Raw genomic sequence first — 14872 nt, 5'->3', positions numbered from 1 at the left:
GAGGGGGGGGGGGGGGGGGGGCACATAAATTTAGGCGCAAACGTTCACAAATAGCAGCTACTGGGTAATCACTAAGTTACAGTGTGATTCCTGGGTTATATAGCGCTGTGGTGTGTGCTGGCATACTCTCTCTCTGTCTCCCCAAAAGCCTTTGTGGGGTCCTGTCCTCAGTCAGAGCATTCCCTGTGTGTGTGCGGTGTGTCGGTACGGCTGTGTCGACATGTTTGATGAGGAAGGATATGTGGAGGCAGAACAATTGCAGATGAATGAGGTGTCGCCGCCGACGGTGCCGACACCTGATTGGATGGATATGTGGAAGGTGTTAAATGATAATGTAAGCTCCTTGCATAACAGGTTGGATAAAGCTGTATCCTTGGTACAGTCATGGTCTCAACCCATGCCTGATCCTACAATGCAGAGGCCGTCAGGGTCTCGCAAGCGCCCACTATCCCAGATGGTTGCCACAGATGCCGACACGGAGTCTGACTCCAGTGTCGATGACGATGATGCAAAGTTGCAGCCTAAAATGACTAAAGAAGCAAGAAGTGACTTTTCCCCCTTCACATGAATTAAATGAATTATGTGAAAAAGCGTGGGATTCCCCTGATAGGAAAGTAGTAATTTCCAAGAGATTACTGATGGCGTATCCTTTCCCGCCAACGGACAGGTTACGCTGGGAATCCTCCCCTAGGGTAGACAAGGCGTTGACACGCTTATCTGAGAGGGTGGCCCTGCCTTCTGAGGATACGGCCGCCCTAAAGGACCCTGCGGATAGAAAGCAGGAAGCTATCCAGAAGTCTGTTTATACACATTCAGGTACTCTACTGAGGCCAGCAATTGCTTCGGCCTGGATGTGTAGTGCTGTAGCAGCGTGGACAGCTACTCTCTCAGAGGAGATAGATACCCTGGACAGGGACACTGTTCTACTGACCCTGGGACATATCAAGGACGCTGTCCTATATATGCGCGATGCCCAGAGGGACATTTGCCTGCTGGGCTCTAGAATAAACGCAATGTCCATTTCTGCCAGAAGGCTCTTATGGACTCGGCAATGGACAGGTGATGCCGACTCTAAAAAACACATGGAGGTGTTGCCTTATAAGGGTGAGGAATTGTTTGGGGACGGTCTCTCGGACCTAGTTTCCACGGCTACGGCTGGGAAGTCAAATTTCTTGCCTTATGTTCCCTCACAGCTGAAGAAAGCACCGTATTACCAAATGCAGTCCTTTCGTTCGCAAAAGAGCAAGAAAGTCAGAGGTGCATCCTTTCTTGACAGAGGCAGGGGTAGAGGTAAGAAGCTGCACCATGCAGCTGGTTCCCAGGAACAAAAGTCCTCCCCGGCTGCCACTAAATCCACCGCATGACGCTGGGGCTCCACAGGCGGAGCCAGGAGCTGTGGGGGCGCGTCTCCGAAATTTCAGCCACCAGTGGGTTCGCTCACGGGTGGATCCTTGGGCTATACAAATTGTGTCTCAGGGATACAAGCTGGAGTTCGAAGTGATGCCCCCTCACCGTTACCTAAAATCGGCCTTGCCAGCTTCCCCCATGGAAAGGGAGGTAGTGCTGGCGGCAATTCACAAGCTATACCACCAGCAGGTGGTAGTAAAGGTCCCCTCCTTCAACAGGGAAGGGGTTACTATTCCTCTATGTTTGTGGTACCGAAACCGGATGGTTCGGTCAGACCCATCTTGAATTTAAAATCCCTGAATATTTATCTGAAGAAATTCAAGTTCAAAATGGAATCGCTCAGAGCGGTCATTGCAAGCCTGGAAGAGGGGGATTTCATGGTGTCTCTGGACATCAAGGATGCTTACTTGCATGTCCCCATTTATCCACCTCATCAGGAGTACCTCAGATTTGTGGTACAGGACTGTCATTACCAATTCCAGATGCTGCTGTTTGGCCTGTCCACGGCACCGAGAATATTTACCAAGGTGATGGCGGAGATGATGGTGCTCCTTCGGAAGCAAGGAGTTACAATTATCCCATACTTGGACGATCTCCTCATAAAGGCGAGGTCCAGGGAGCAGTTACTGATCAGCGTAGCACACTCTCAGGAAGTGTTGCGGCAGCACGGCTGGATTCTGAATATTCCAAAGTCGCAGCTGATCCCTACGAAGCGTCTGCCCTTCCTGGGCATGATTCTGGATACAGGCCAGAAGAAGGTTTTTCTCCCGGAGGAGAAGGCTCAGGAGCTTGTGACTCTGGTCAGGGACCTCCTGAAACCAAAACAGGTGTCGGTGCATCACTGCACGCGAGTCCTGGGAAAGATGGTGGCGTCATACGAAGCCATTCCCTTTGGCAGGTTCCATGCCAGGATCTTTCAGTGGGATCTGTTGGACAAGTGGTCCGGATCGCATCTTCAGGTGCATCGGCTGATCACCCTATCCCCCAGGGCCAGGGTGTCTCTTCTGTGGTGGCTGCAGAGTGCTCACCTCCTCGAGGGCCGCAGGTTCGGCATACAGGACTGGGTCCTGGTGACCACGGATGCAAGCCTCCGAGGATGGGGGGCAGTCACTCGGGGAAGAAACTTCCAAGGGCTGTGGTCAAGTCAGGAGACTTGTCTGCACATAAATATCCTAGAACTAAGGGCCATATACAACGCCCTAAGCCAAGCGGAGCCTCTGCTTCGAGACCAACCAGTGCTGATTCAGTCAGACAACATCACTGCAGTGGCTCATGTCAACCGACAGGGCGGCACAAGAAGCAGGGGGGGCGATGGCAGAAGCCACCAGGATTCTTCGTTGGGCGGAGAATCACGTGCAAGCACTGTCAGCAGTGTTCATTCCGGGGGTCGACAACTGGGAAGCAGACTTCCTCAGCAGACACGACCTCCACCCGGGAGAGTGGGGACTTCATCAAGAAGTCTTCACGCTGATTGCAAATCGATGGGAACTCCCACAGGTGGACATGATGGCGTCACTCCTCAACAAAAAGCTAAACAGGTATTGCGCCAGGTCAAGGGACCCTCAGGCGATAGCTGTGGACGCACTAGTAACACCATGGGTGTTCCAGTCGGTCTATGTGTTTCCTCCTCTTCCTCTCATACCCAAGGTGCTGAGAATTGTAAGAAAAAGAGGAGTGCGAACAATATTCATTGCTCCGGATTGGCCAAGAAGGACTAGGTACCCGGAACTGCAAGAAATGCTCACAGAGGACCCATGGCCTCTGCCTCTCAGACAGGACCTGTTACAACAAGGGCCCTGTCTGTTCCAAGACTTACCGCGGCTGCGTTTGACGGCATGGCGGTTGAACGCCGGATCCTAGCGGAAAGGGGCATTCCGGATGAAGTTATTCCTACGCTGATAAAGGCTAGGAAAGACGTGACTGCGAAACATTATCACCGTATATGGCGAAAATATGTTGCTTGGTGTTAGGCCAGGAAGGCCCCTACAGAGGAATTCCAGCTGGGTCGATTCCTGCACTTCCTACAGTCAGGAGTGACTATGGGCCTAAAATTAGGATCCGTAAAGGTCCAGATTTCGGCCCTCTCCATTTTCTTTCAAAAGGAACTGGCTTCACTGCCTGAGGTTCAGACGTTTGTTAAGGGAGTGCTGCATATTCAGCCCCCTTTTGTGCCACCAGTGGCACCTTGGGATCTTAACGTGGTCTTGGGTTTCCTGAAATCCCACTGGTTTGAGCCACTTAAGACCGTGGAGCTAAAGTATCTCACATGGAAAGTGGTCATGCTGTTGGCCTTAGCGTCGGCTAGGCGTGTGTCAGAATTGGCGGCTTTGTCATGTAAAAGCCCCTATCTGGTTTTTCATATGGACAGGGCAGAATTGCGGACTCGTCTGCAATTTCTACCAAAGGTTGTGTCTTCGTTTCATTTGAACCAACCTATTGTGGTGCCTGCGGCTATTCGTGACTTGGAGGACTCCAAGTTGCTGGACGTGGTCCGGGCTTTGAAGATTTATGTTAACAGAACGGCTGGAGTCAGGAAGACTGACTCGCTGTTTATCCTGTATGCATCCAACAAGCTGGGTGCTCCTTCTTCAAAGCAAACTATTGCGCGCTGGATCTGTAACACGATTCAGCAGGCTCATTCTGCGGCAGGATTGCCGCATCCAAAATCGGTGAAAGCCCATTCCACAAGGAAGGTAGGCTCTTCTTGGGCAGCTGCCCGAGGGGTCTCTGCATTACAGCTTTGCCGAGCTGCTACTTGGTCGGGTTCAAACACTTTTGCAAAATTCTACAAGTTTGATACCCTGGCCGAGGAGGACCTTGTGTTTGCCCATTCGGTGCTGCAGAGTCATCCGCACTCTCCCGCCAGTTTGGAGGCTTTGGTATAATCCCCATGGTCCTTACGGAGTCCCCAGCATCCACTAGGATGTTAGAGAAAATAAGGTTTTACTCACCGGTAAATCTATTTCTCGTAGTCCGTAGTGGATGCTGGGCGCCCGTCTCAAGTGCGGACTTTCTGCAATACGTGTATATAGTTATTGCTTAATAAAGGGGTATGTTTTATATTGGCATCCTTTGGTTGATGCTATGTTGTTTGTTCATACTGTTGACTGGGTATAGTTATCACGAGTTATACGGTGTGATTGGTGTGGCTGGTATGAGTCTTACCCTGGATTCCAAAATCCTTTCCTTGTAATGTCAGCTCTTCCGGGCACAGTTTCCTTAACTGAGGTCTGGAGGAGGGGCATAGAGGGAGGAGCCAGTGCACGCCAGTAGTACTAAATCTTTCTTAGAGTGCCCAGTCTCCTGCGGAGCCCGTCTATTCCCCATGGTCCTTACGGAGTCCCCAGCATCCACTACGGACTATGAGAAATAGATTTACCGGTGAGTAAAATCTTATTTTTCTCTTACGTCCTAGAGGATGCTGGGGACTCCGTAAGGACCATGGGGTTTATACCAAAGCATCCAATCGAGCGGGAGAGTGCGAATGACTCTGCAGCACCGACTGAGCAAACGCTAGGTCCTCCTCAGCCAGGGTATCAAACTTGTAGAATGTAGCAAAAGTGTTTGACCCCGACCAAGTTGCCGCTCGGCAAAGTTGTAATGCCGACACGCCTCTGGCAGCCGCCCAAGAAGAGCCCACCTTCCTAGTGGAATGGGCCTTAACCGAATTTGGTACCGGCAATCCAGCCGTAGAGTGAACCTGCTGAATCGTATTACAGATCCAGCAAGCAATAGTCTGCTTCGAAGCAGGAGCGCCAATCTTATTGGCCGCATACAGGACAAACAGAGCCTCTGTTTTCCTAATTCTAGCCGTCCTGGCTACATAAATCTTTAAGGCCCTGACTACATCCAGGGATCTGGAATCCTCCAGGTCACTTGTAGCCACAGGCACCACAATAGGTTGATTCACATGGAATGAAGAAACCACCTTAAAATCAAAAAAATGTTGTCTGCGCTTATGTAAAAGCAGCTCAGAGAAAATGGATAATTGTAGGTTTAAAACGAGCGCTAAATTATGCGTGTAGAAAGTGAGTGTGGCACCTGTAAAAAAGAATAATGGTTAATACTTAACTTCTGTTTACAGCTCTTTTGAGAAATGGTTAGGTTGGTGGTATCCAGATATAGATGTAAAAGTCCGGAATCTAACTTACCCACGGGGATTCCTCAGCCGTTGGTATCGCTGTGAGAGCTGTCCGTGGCCGGCTTTGTGAGTCGCGGCTCTCACCGCTGCGTCCAGCGGGAGAAGGATGTTGTAGAAAAGCCGGAAATAGCGACGTCAGTTCGAGTCCGCAAAGCGGCGTAGATGTTCTTGTCTGTGATACCACTTGTCCACCAACGCGTTTCGTGCTGTTCAGAGCACTTTTTCAAGGTGGTTGTTTGGTTTAAAAGTCATTTATTTATAGTAAAACTTTATTGTTCCCATCTGGAAAAAACGGAACTTCCAGAACTTCCAGGATCATGATGTCGCTTCCGGTCCGGAAGTCCCGGAAGTTCAGTTTTTTCCAGATGGGAACGATAAAGTTTTACTATAAATAAACGACTTTTAATCCAAACAACCACCTTACCCCCGTGGGTAAGTTAGGGACAGTTAGATTCCGGACTTTTACATCTATATTTGGATACCACCAACCTAACCATTTCTCAAAAGAGCTGTAAACAGAAGTTTTTAAGTATTAATCATTATTCTTTTTTACAGGTGCCACACTCACTTTCTACACGCATAATTTAGCGCTCGTTTGAAGAAACCACCTTAGGCAAAAATTGCGGACGTATCCTCAATTCAGCTCGATCCACATGAAAAATCAAGTAAGGGCTTTTGTGTGACAAAGCCGCCAATTCTGATACTCGCCTTGCCGATGCTAAGGCCAACAACATGACCACCTTCCAAGTAAGAAATTTCAACTCAACCTTGTTAAGCGGTTCAAACCAGTGTGATTTTAGAAACTGCAACACCACGTTGAGGTCCCACAGTGCCACTGGAGGCACAAAAGGAGGCTGGATGCGCAGCACTCCCTTTACAAACGTCTGGACTTCAGGAAGAGAAGCCAATTCCTTCTGAAAGAAAATCGAGAGGGCCGAAATCTGAACCTTAACAGAGCCTAATTTCAGGCCCACATCCACTCCTGTCTGTAGGAAGTGGAGAAAACGACCCAGATGAAAATCTTCCGTAGGTGCATTCTTGGTCTCACACCAAGACACCTACTTTCGCCAGATACAGTGATAGTGCTTAACCGTCACCTCCTTCCTAGCCTTTATTAAAGTAGGGATGACCTCTTCCGGAATCCCCTTTTTCGCTAGGATTCGGCGTTCAACCGCCATGCCGTCAAACGTAACCGCGGTAAGTCCTGAAATACACAGAGCCCCTGTTGCAACAGGTCTTCCCTCAGAGGAAGAGGCCAGGGATCTCCTGTGAGCATCTCTTGTAGATCTGAGTACTCAAAGGGCCTGAGTACCAGGCCCTTTGAGGCCAGTCTGGGACAACGAGTATCGTCTGTACTCTTCTTTGCCTTATGATCCTCAACACTTTTGTGATGAGGAAGAGGAGGAAACACGTAGACCGATTTGAACACCCACGGTGTTATCAGAGCGTCCACTGCCTGAGGGTCCCGAGACCTGGCACAATGCCTCCGAAGCTTTTTGTTGAGGCGTGACACCATCATGTCTATTTGAGGAGTTCCCCAAAGACGTGTTATGTCTACAAAGACTTCTTGATGAAGTCCCCACTCTCCTGGATGGAGATCGTGTCTGCTGAGGAAGTCTGCTTCCCAGTTGTCCACTCCCGGAATGAAGACAGCCGACAGAGCGCTTACGTGATTTTCCGCCCAGCGAAGAATCCTGGTGGCTTCCGCCATCGCGACTCTGCTTCTTGCCCCGCCTTGGCGGTTCACATGAGCCACTGCTGTGACATTGTCTGATTGAATCAGAACCGGTAGGTTTCGAAGAAGACTCTCCGCTTGTCGAAGGCCGTTGTAAATGGCCCTGAGTTCCAACACATTGATGTGTAGACAGGACTCCTGGTCTGACCAAAGTCCCTGAAAGTTTTTTCCCTGTGTGACCGCTCCCCATCCTCGGAGGCTCGCGTCCGTGGTAACCAGGATCCAGTCCTGAATCCTGAACCGGCGACCCTCCAGCAGGTGAGCACTTTGCAACCACCACAGGAGAGACACTCTGGCCCCTGGGGACAGTTATTTTCCGATGTAAGTGCAGATGGGACCCGGACCACTTGTCCAGAAGGTCCCATTGAAAAGTCCTTGCATGGAACCTTCCGAAGGGAATGGCCTCGTAGGTCGCCACCATTTTTCCCAGAACTCGAGTGCATTGGTGAATTGACACCCTTTTCGGTTTTAGCAGTTCTCTGACCATGTTCTGGATGTCCTGGGCTTTCTCTATTGGGAGGAAGACCTTCATTTGTTCCGTATCCAGTATCATACCTGGGAACGGTAGTCGAGTTGTCGGAATCAACTGTGACTTCGGTAGATTTAGAATCCAACCATGTTGCTGGAGCACTCTCAGAGAGAGCGCCACACTGCTCAGTAATTTCTCCCTTGATCTCGCTTTTATCAGGAGATCGTCCAAGTATGGAATAATTGTGACTCCATGCTTGCGCAGGACCACCATCATTTCCGCCATTATCTTGGTGAAAATCCTCGGGGCCGTGGAAAGTCCAAACGGCAACGTCTGAAATTGGTAATGACAATCCTGTACAGCGAATCTCAGGTATTCCTGATGGGGGGCATATATGGGGACATAAAGGTACCCATTCTTTATGTCCAGAGACACCATAAACTCCCCCTCCTCCATGTTGGCTATTATCGCTCTGAGTGATTCCATTTTGAATTTGAATCTTTTTATGTACAGGTTTAGGGATTTCAGATTCAAAATAGGTCTGACCGAACCGTCCGGTTTCGGGACCACAAATAGGGTTGAGTAGTAACCTCTAACCTGCTGGTGCAGGGGAACCTTGATTATCACTTGCTGTATACACATCGTTTGAATTGCAGCTAACACTACATCCCTTTCCGATGTGGAAGCTGGTAGGGCCGATTTGAAAAATCGGCGCGGGGGCACCTCGTCGAATTCCAGTTTGTACCCCAGGGAAACTATTTCCAACACCCAGGGATTCAGGTCTGATCTGATCCAGGCCTGACTGAAAAGTCGAAGACGTGCCCCCACCGGTGCGGACTCCCTCAGGGGAGCCCCAGCGTCATACTGTGGGTTTTGGAGCAGCCGGGGAGGACTTTTGTTCCTGGGCACCTGCCGAAGCAGGTGCTCTTTTGCCTCTGCCCTTACCTCTGACGAGGAAAGATGATCCCCGACCTCTTTTGGACTTGTGCGACCGAAAGGACTGCATCTGATAAGGTGTTACTTTCTTTTGCTGTTGGGGAATATATGGTAAAAAATTTGATTTACCTGCTGTAGCTGTGGAAACCAGGTCCGTCAGCCCATCCCCAAACAATACATCACCCTTATAGGGTAGTACTTCCATATGTTTCTTGGAATCCGCATCACCCGTCCATTGGCGAGTCCATAAGGATCTTCTCGCTGAGATAGACATGACACGGCTCTAGAAGCCAGCAAACCAATGTCCCTTTGAGCATCCCTCATAAATAAGACTGCGTCTTTTATATGGGCTAGAGTTAAGAATATAGTATCCTTATCCATATTATCAAATTGATCTGTCGGCTCATCTGTCCAAGCTGCAATTGCGCTACACTGCCATGCCGACGCAATTGTCGGTCTTAGCACAGCCCCCGTATGAGAATAAAGACACTTTAAGGTAGTTTCTTGCCTGCGATCTGCACGGTCCTTAAGGGCCGCTGTGTCAGGAGACGGTAGCGCCACTTTCTTGGACAAGCGCGTCAGGGCCTTGTCCACAGTGGGGGGTGATTCCCAAATCTCCCTGTCCTGCTTAGGGAAGGGGTATGCCATATAAATTCTTTTGGGGATCTGCGGTCTCTTTTCCGGAGTCTCCCAAGCTTTTCCAAAGAAATCATTTAATTCATAAGATGTGGGAAAATTAATAATCTGTTTCTTTTCCTTAAACATGTGTACCCTTGTGTCGGGGACCGAGGGTTCATCCTCAATATGCAACACATCCCTTATTGCCACAATCATACACTGAATGGTTTTAGTCTTCGTCATAGTCGACACTGGAATCAGAATCCGTGTCAGTAGTAGTGTCTTGTGTTAAGGGACGCTTTCGAGACCCCGACGGGCCCTGTGAGTCGGTCCAATCTGAGGATTGACCCCCTGATGTCCCCCCTAATTCAGCCTTATCAAGCCTTTTATGTAAAGATGCCACACTTGCATTCAACTTATGCCGCATGTCCATCCAATCCGGAGTTGGCACAACCGACGGGGACACACCACTCATTTGCTCCACCGCCTCCTTGGAGAAGCCTTCCGCCTCAGACATGTCGACACACACGTACCGACACCCCACACACACAGGGATTAACCTATAAGGCAGCGGTGGCCCACCAGTGGCTCTTGAGCCGCATGCGGCTCTTTCTTCATTCAGATGTGGCTCCTGACATTTGAGGTCAGGTGCCGGCGTCACTAAGTGGACTGAGGGAGCCGGATACTATGTGAGAACCCACTGGCAAGCAGAGTGGGACTACAGCTACCTCAGCATGGACCACCTCGGGTTTGGAGCAGGGGCTACTGGACACATGAAGGGCTACTACAGTGGCATGGGGGGCTGGAGTGACACATGGGGGAACTCAAGTGTATTATGTTAATCTTGCTTTTTAAACGTATTTTATTTGGATCTGGCTTTTTTAATGTATTTTATGTGGATGTGGCTTTTAAAATGTATTTTATGTGGATTTGTCCATTTCTATGTATTTTATTTTGGATCTGGCTTTTTCAATGTATTTTATAGTGGGCGTGGCCTAGCGCGCACAAGACCATACCCCATTTTTGCGCGGGTGCTTTTGGCGTGCACATGGTGTCGGCTCTTTGGCATGCCCAAAGATTTTACTTGGCTCTTTGTTGCTGACTGATTGGCCACCCCTGCTATAAGGGGACAAAACCCCAACCCGGCCCTTAGGAGAGACAGAGAGAGAGTATGCCAGCACACACCAGCGCTTAAACACTGGAATATATATACCAGATAGCGCTTTTTATATATATATATAGCCTTAATTCCCACTCACTGCGTTCCAAAGTGCCCCCCTCCTCTTTTTTCCAGCCTGTGAAGGTTCAGCAGGGGAGAGATCAGGGAGCCAGCTTTTCCTCATGCAGTTTCTGTGGAGAAAATGGCGCTGGTTAGTGCTGAGGATCAAGCCCCGCCCACCCGACGGCGGGCTTCGGTCCCAGTAAACTTATATAAAAAATGGCGGGGGATTTGTGGATTTACTGTGCCACAGCCTAATCCTGTTTATATTGCCACCAAATGAGGAATATTGCTGCCCAGGGCGCCCCCCCCTGCGCCCTGCACCCTTCAGTGCCTGCTTGTGTGTGAGTACTGGGAGCAATGGCGCGCAGCGGTACCTCATGAAGATCTGATGTCTTCTGCCGCCTGATGTCTTCTGCCTTCTCATACTCACCTGGCTTCTATCTTCGGCATCTGTGAGGAGGACGGCGGCGCGGCTCCGGGACGAACCCCAGGTGATACCTGTGTTCCGACTCCCTCTGGAGCTAATGGTGTCCAGTAGCCTTAGAAGCAGTGCCCAACTTGACAAGCCAGCTCTGCTTCTCTCTCCTCAGTCCCACGATGCAGGGAGCCTGTTGCCAACAGGACTCCCTGAAATAAAAAACCTAACAAAATTCTTTTTCCACAGAAAACTCTGGAGAGCTCTCTGCAGTGCACCCATTCTCCTCTGGGCACAAGATCTAACTGAGGTCTGGAGGAGGGGCATAGAGGGAGGAGCCAGTGCACACCCATAGTCAAAGTTCTTTTTAGGTGCCCTATCTCCTGCGGAGCCTGTCTATACCCCATGGTCCTTACGGAGTCCCCAGCATCCTCTAGGACGTAAGAGAAATAATGGGTAAAGTACGCAATCTTATGGACCAATGAATGGTGGTGCGCGCATTAGCAAGACTGACTAAATGGCTAGTGGGTGCTTGAGTGGACGGACTTGTTCATTCTCACCAACGGGCAACAGTGCATCAAATTACTGAACTAATTCAGGGACACATGTTCAGGTACACTATGCAGATGGTAGGGTAAGCAGGGATTCTTCTGATCTGCTACCAGCAGACCTCCAGAAACTGAGAGATACAGGTCATTCCAAATAGGCAGGTATTCTCCATGAAACATACAGAGAGGCAGCAGAATAGATGCATAGAAGAGCTAAGGGCAAGAGGTGGCCCAACAAAGTACTTGGTGGTCATGATAATGTGTCCACTCGTTGTGTGTGTGTGTGTGTGTGTGTGTGTGTGTGTGTGAAGCGTGTAGGGAACGTTTGTATGTGGCTGTGAGAGTACAGCCTGATGCTGAGATCCAGGGTCAGGGTACAATGTACGTATTAATGCTCTGTCTTTGGTGGTGGAGCTGCAGCATCCTCTCGGCTCAGAGGGAGCTGCACCATTGAGCTCCAACTCTATAGCAGGGACTGGTTTACAGAGTGACCGCTCCCCTCTGTCATTTGGGTACAATGGTCAGTGTGCACCTTGATTGGATAGAGAGACCAGGACGGGCTGGTACTCTGAGAGTGCTGAAAGATCTATATATCCTCTGACCATGGTAGGAATGCACATCTGTATCATCTCGTTTGCTTTGGCGTTAATGGTCTTTGTAAAGACATTGGAGCAGTAAGTGCCTGCTTCTATCCTCTGACCACCAGTGCAAATGCTGTTCCATTCTCTGGCGGTCTATGTGAGTTTAGCGGAATCGGAGACCCAGAGGGTTTTTTTTGGGGGTGGGGGGGTTGACAAATGTGGAGTGAGAGAGTAAGCTTTAGTTGAAAGAAAATAAGAGGGTTTTGTGGGATTGTGGCAGGGAGCAGATGGAAGATTGCCTGGTTAGGGTTAAGTCAGACTGTGAAGTAAAAGTTTTGTAGGGTGTAGTAGGAGACAGATGTTTTGAGGAGCGGGAGAATGACAGCCCAAATTAAATCCTGCAATTTGATCCATGTGGTTTCAGACTCCTTATTTCAATAATGTGGTCCGCAGATGATAGTAATTGGTTTCCTAGAGATTGGTTCTCAGTGGTTGGATGACATCGTCCTCCAATGATGGTAATCTGCTTTCTGGAGTAGCAGTCTCTGATCAGATGACATGATCTGCAGGTGACCATCTGCTTCTCGGAGTCTGTGGTTGGATGACATGGTTACCAGATGATGGTAACGTCCTTCCCTGAGTCTGGGTTTCAGTGGCTGGATGACATGGTCCACAGATGATGGTAACCTGCTTCCTGTAGTCTTGGTGGTTGGATGACATGGTCCACAGATGATGGTAACCTGCTTCTTGTAGTCTCGATGGTCAGATGACATGGTCCACAGATGATGGTAACCTGCTTATCGGAATCTCAGTGTTCGGATGACATGGTCCACAGATGATGGTAACCTGCTTCATGTAGTCTTGGTGGTTGGATGACATGGTCCACAGATGATGGTAACCTACTTCCTGTAGTCTTGGTGGTTGGATGACATGGTCCACAGATGATGGTAACCTACTTCCTGTAGTCTTGGTGGTTGGATGACATGGTCCACAGATGATGGTAACCTGCTTCTTGGAGTCTCGATGGTCGGATGACATGGTCCACAGATGATGGTAACCTGCTTCTCGTAATCTCAGAGTTCGGATGACATGGTCCACAGATGATGGTAGCCTGCTTCTTGTAGTCTTGGTGGTTGGATAACATGGTCCACAGATGATGGTAACCTACTTCCTGTAGTCTCGGTGGTCAGATTACATGGTCCACAGTTGATGGTAACCTGCTTCTCTGAGACTCAGTGGTCGGATGACATGGTCCACAGATGATGGTAACCTGCTTCTCGGAATTTCAGTGGTCCACAGATGATGGTAACCTGTTTCTTGGAGTCTCAGTGGCCTGATGACATGGTCCACAGATGATGGTAACCTGCTTCTCTGAATCTCAGTGGTTGGATGACATGGTCCACAGATGACTTGCTCGGGCATTGTTGGTTTTAGAGAGCATATTGAACTGGTATCGGACCATTCTGTTGCCATTGCAGTCTATAGTGCAGCATTTCTCCAACTTTGGAGAATACTTGGCATCAGCCTTGGACCACCGTGGCTCTTTCTCTCTTATAACGCAATAACTAGAAGGGAACCACTACATTGTCCCTGGGAGTAATGTGCGTGGGTACAGTGCTCTCCTTGGACTCTATGCTGTGATGCTCCTGTCTGAAGGGAGGCAGGAGGTGACACGGGGGCCTGGCATTTGCTAGAATTATTGCTGGATGGGGGGTCACATCAGGAGGAGAGGAATACTGTAAGGATAAGGGACGGGAGCTGGTCCCCCTCCTCCTCCTATGCTGCGTCTGTGCTGCTCTCATGTCTGATGGGTTTGTTAATCTGATTATCAGATTTAAGGTTCTCCCAGCTCAGAAATACTTTGTTTACTATTTTGCTTCTATGTTTCACCCCGTTGTTCGGTCTTCTGTTAGTGTGCGTCCCCTCCTCCCCGGGGTGGGGTGTGTATTGGGGAGTAGGGGTCAGTGTGGTTCCCTCTTTCTGGCTTCTGCTGACCCTGCATATCTATTCCTAACGATCTTAATCCTCAGGGATTTTCGGGATTTAGTAAGAGTCGTGTTACCTGTCACATCTGTGTGCGTGTCCTGAAGGAGAACGCAGAGCAGTAGGCGCTCAGCGGGTGCCCCGTATTCACTCACAGCCAAACCATAAAGAGGACCCCCCCCTCCCGTTATCCAGGAGAGATTTGGAGAGGCGTGAGTAGACCCCCCTGCGGGGAGGAGAGACGTGGTGAAGACCCAGACTGACCTGATCTGTCCTGGATGGAGCACCGTCCTGTAACCTGAAGTCAGCAGTGGTGTGAGATCCTGCTCCGCTACTTCCAGGATGCTGGCCAACCAGTCTGCCGTCTGCCTGTTTTCCGGGGTGTGCGCCACTCTGTTTGCCCTGGCGCTGGCCTACTACCTGTACTGGTGAGTGCTGTGATATGTGCGGAGCACGTGGTGAGTGCTGTGATATGTGCAGAGCACCTGGTGAGTGTAGCGATATGTGCAGAGCATTGGCCTACTATCTGTACTGGTGAGTGCTGTGATATGTGCGGAGCACCTGGTGAAGGTAGTGATATGTGCAGAGCATTGGCCTACTACCTGTACTGGTGAGTGCTGTGATATGTGCGGAGCATTGGCCTACTACCTGTACTGGTGAGTGCTGTGATATGTGCAGAGCACCTGGTGAGTGCAGTGATATGTGCGGAGCACCTGGTGAGTGTAGTGATATGTGCAGAGCATTGGCCTACTATCTGTACTGGTGAGTGCTGTGATATGTGCAGAGCACCTGGTGAGTGCTGTGATATGTGCGGAGC

The 14872-nt window shown here is 49.8% G+C and overlaps 1 protein-coding gene across 3 annotated transcripts in view; it reads left to right on the top strand.

Annotated features, from left to right (window-relative positions):
* Positions 1-14872, top strand: part of AGPAT3 (1-acylglycerol-3-phosphate O-acyltransferase 3) — a 262014-nt gene that overhangs the window by 100593 nt on the left and 146549 nt on the right. Inside the window, exon 1 of one of the 3 annotated variants that reach the window (XM_063956907.1) lies at positions 14462-14483. The exons of the other annotated variants lie outside the window; for them this stretch is intronic. The gene's annotated coding sequence lies outside the window, so the exon portion shown is untranslated. Of the gene's footprint in view, positions 1-14461; positions 14484-14872 lie in introns of those variants that run through there. 3 annotated transcript variants of the gene reach the window in all.

The sequence above is a fragment of the Pseudophryne corroboree genome, chromosome 2 (genome assembly GCF_028390025.1).
Source record: "Pseudophryne corroboree isolate aPseCor3 chromosome 2, aPseCor3.hap2, whole genome shotgun sequence".
Lineage (NCBI taxonomy): Eukaryota > Metazoa > Chordata > Amphibia > Anura > Myobatrachidae > Pseudophryne > Pseudophryne corroboree.
This window is presented reverse-complemented; position numbering and strand designations above follow the sequence as displayed.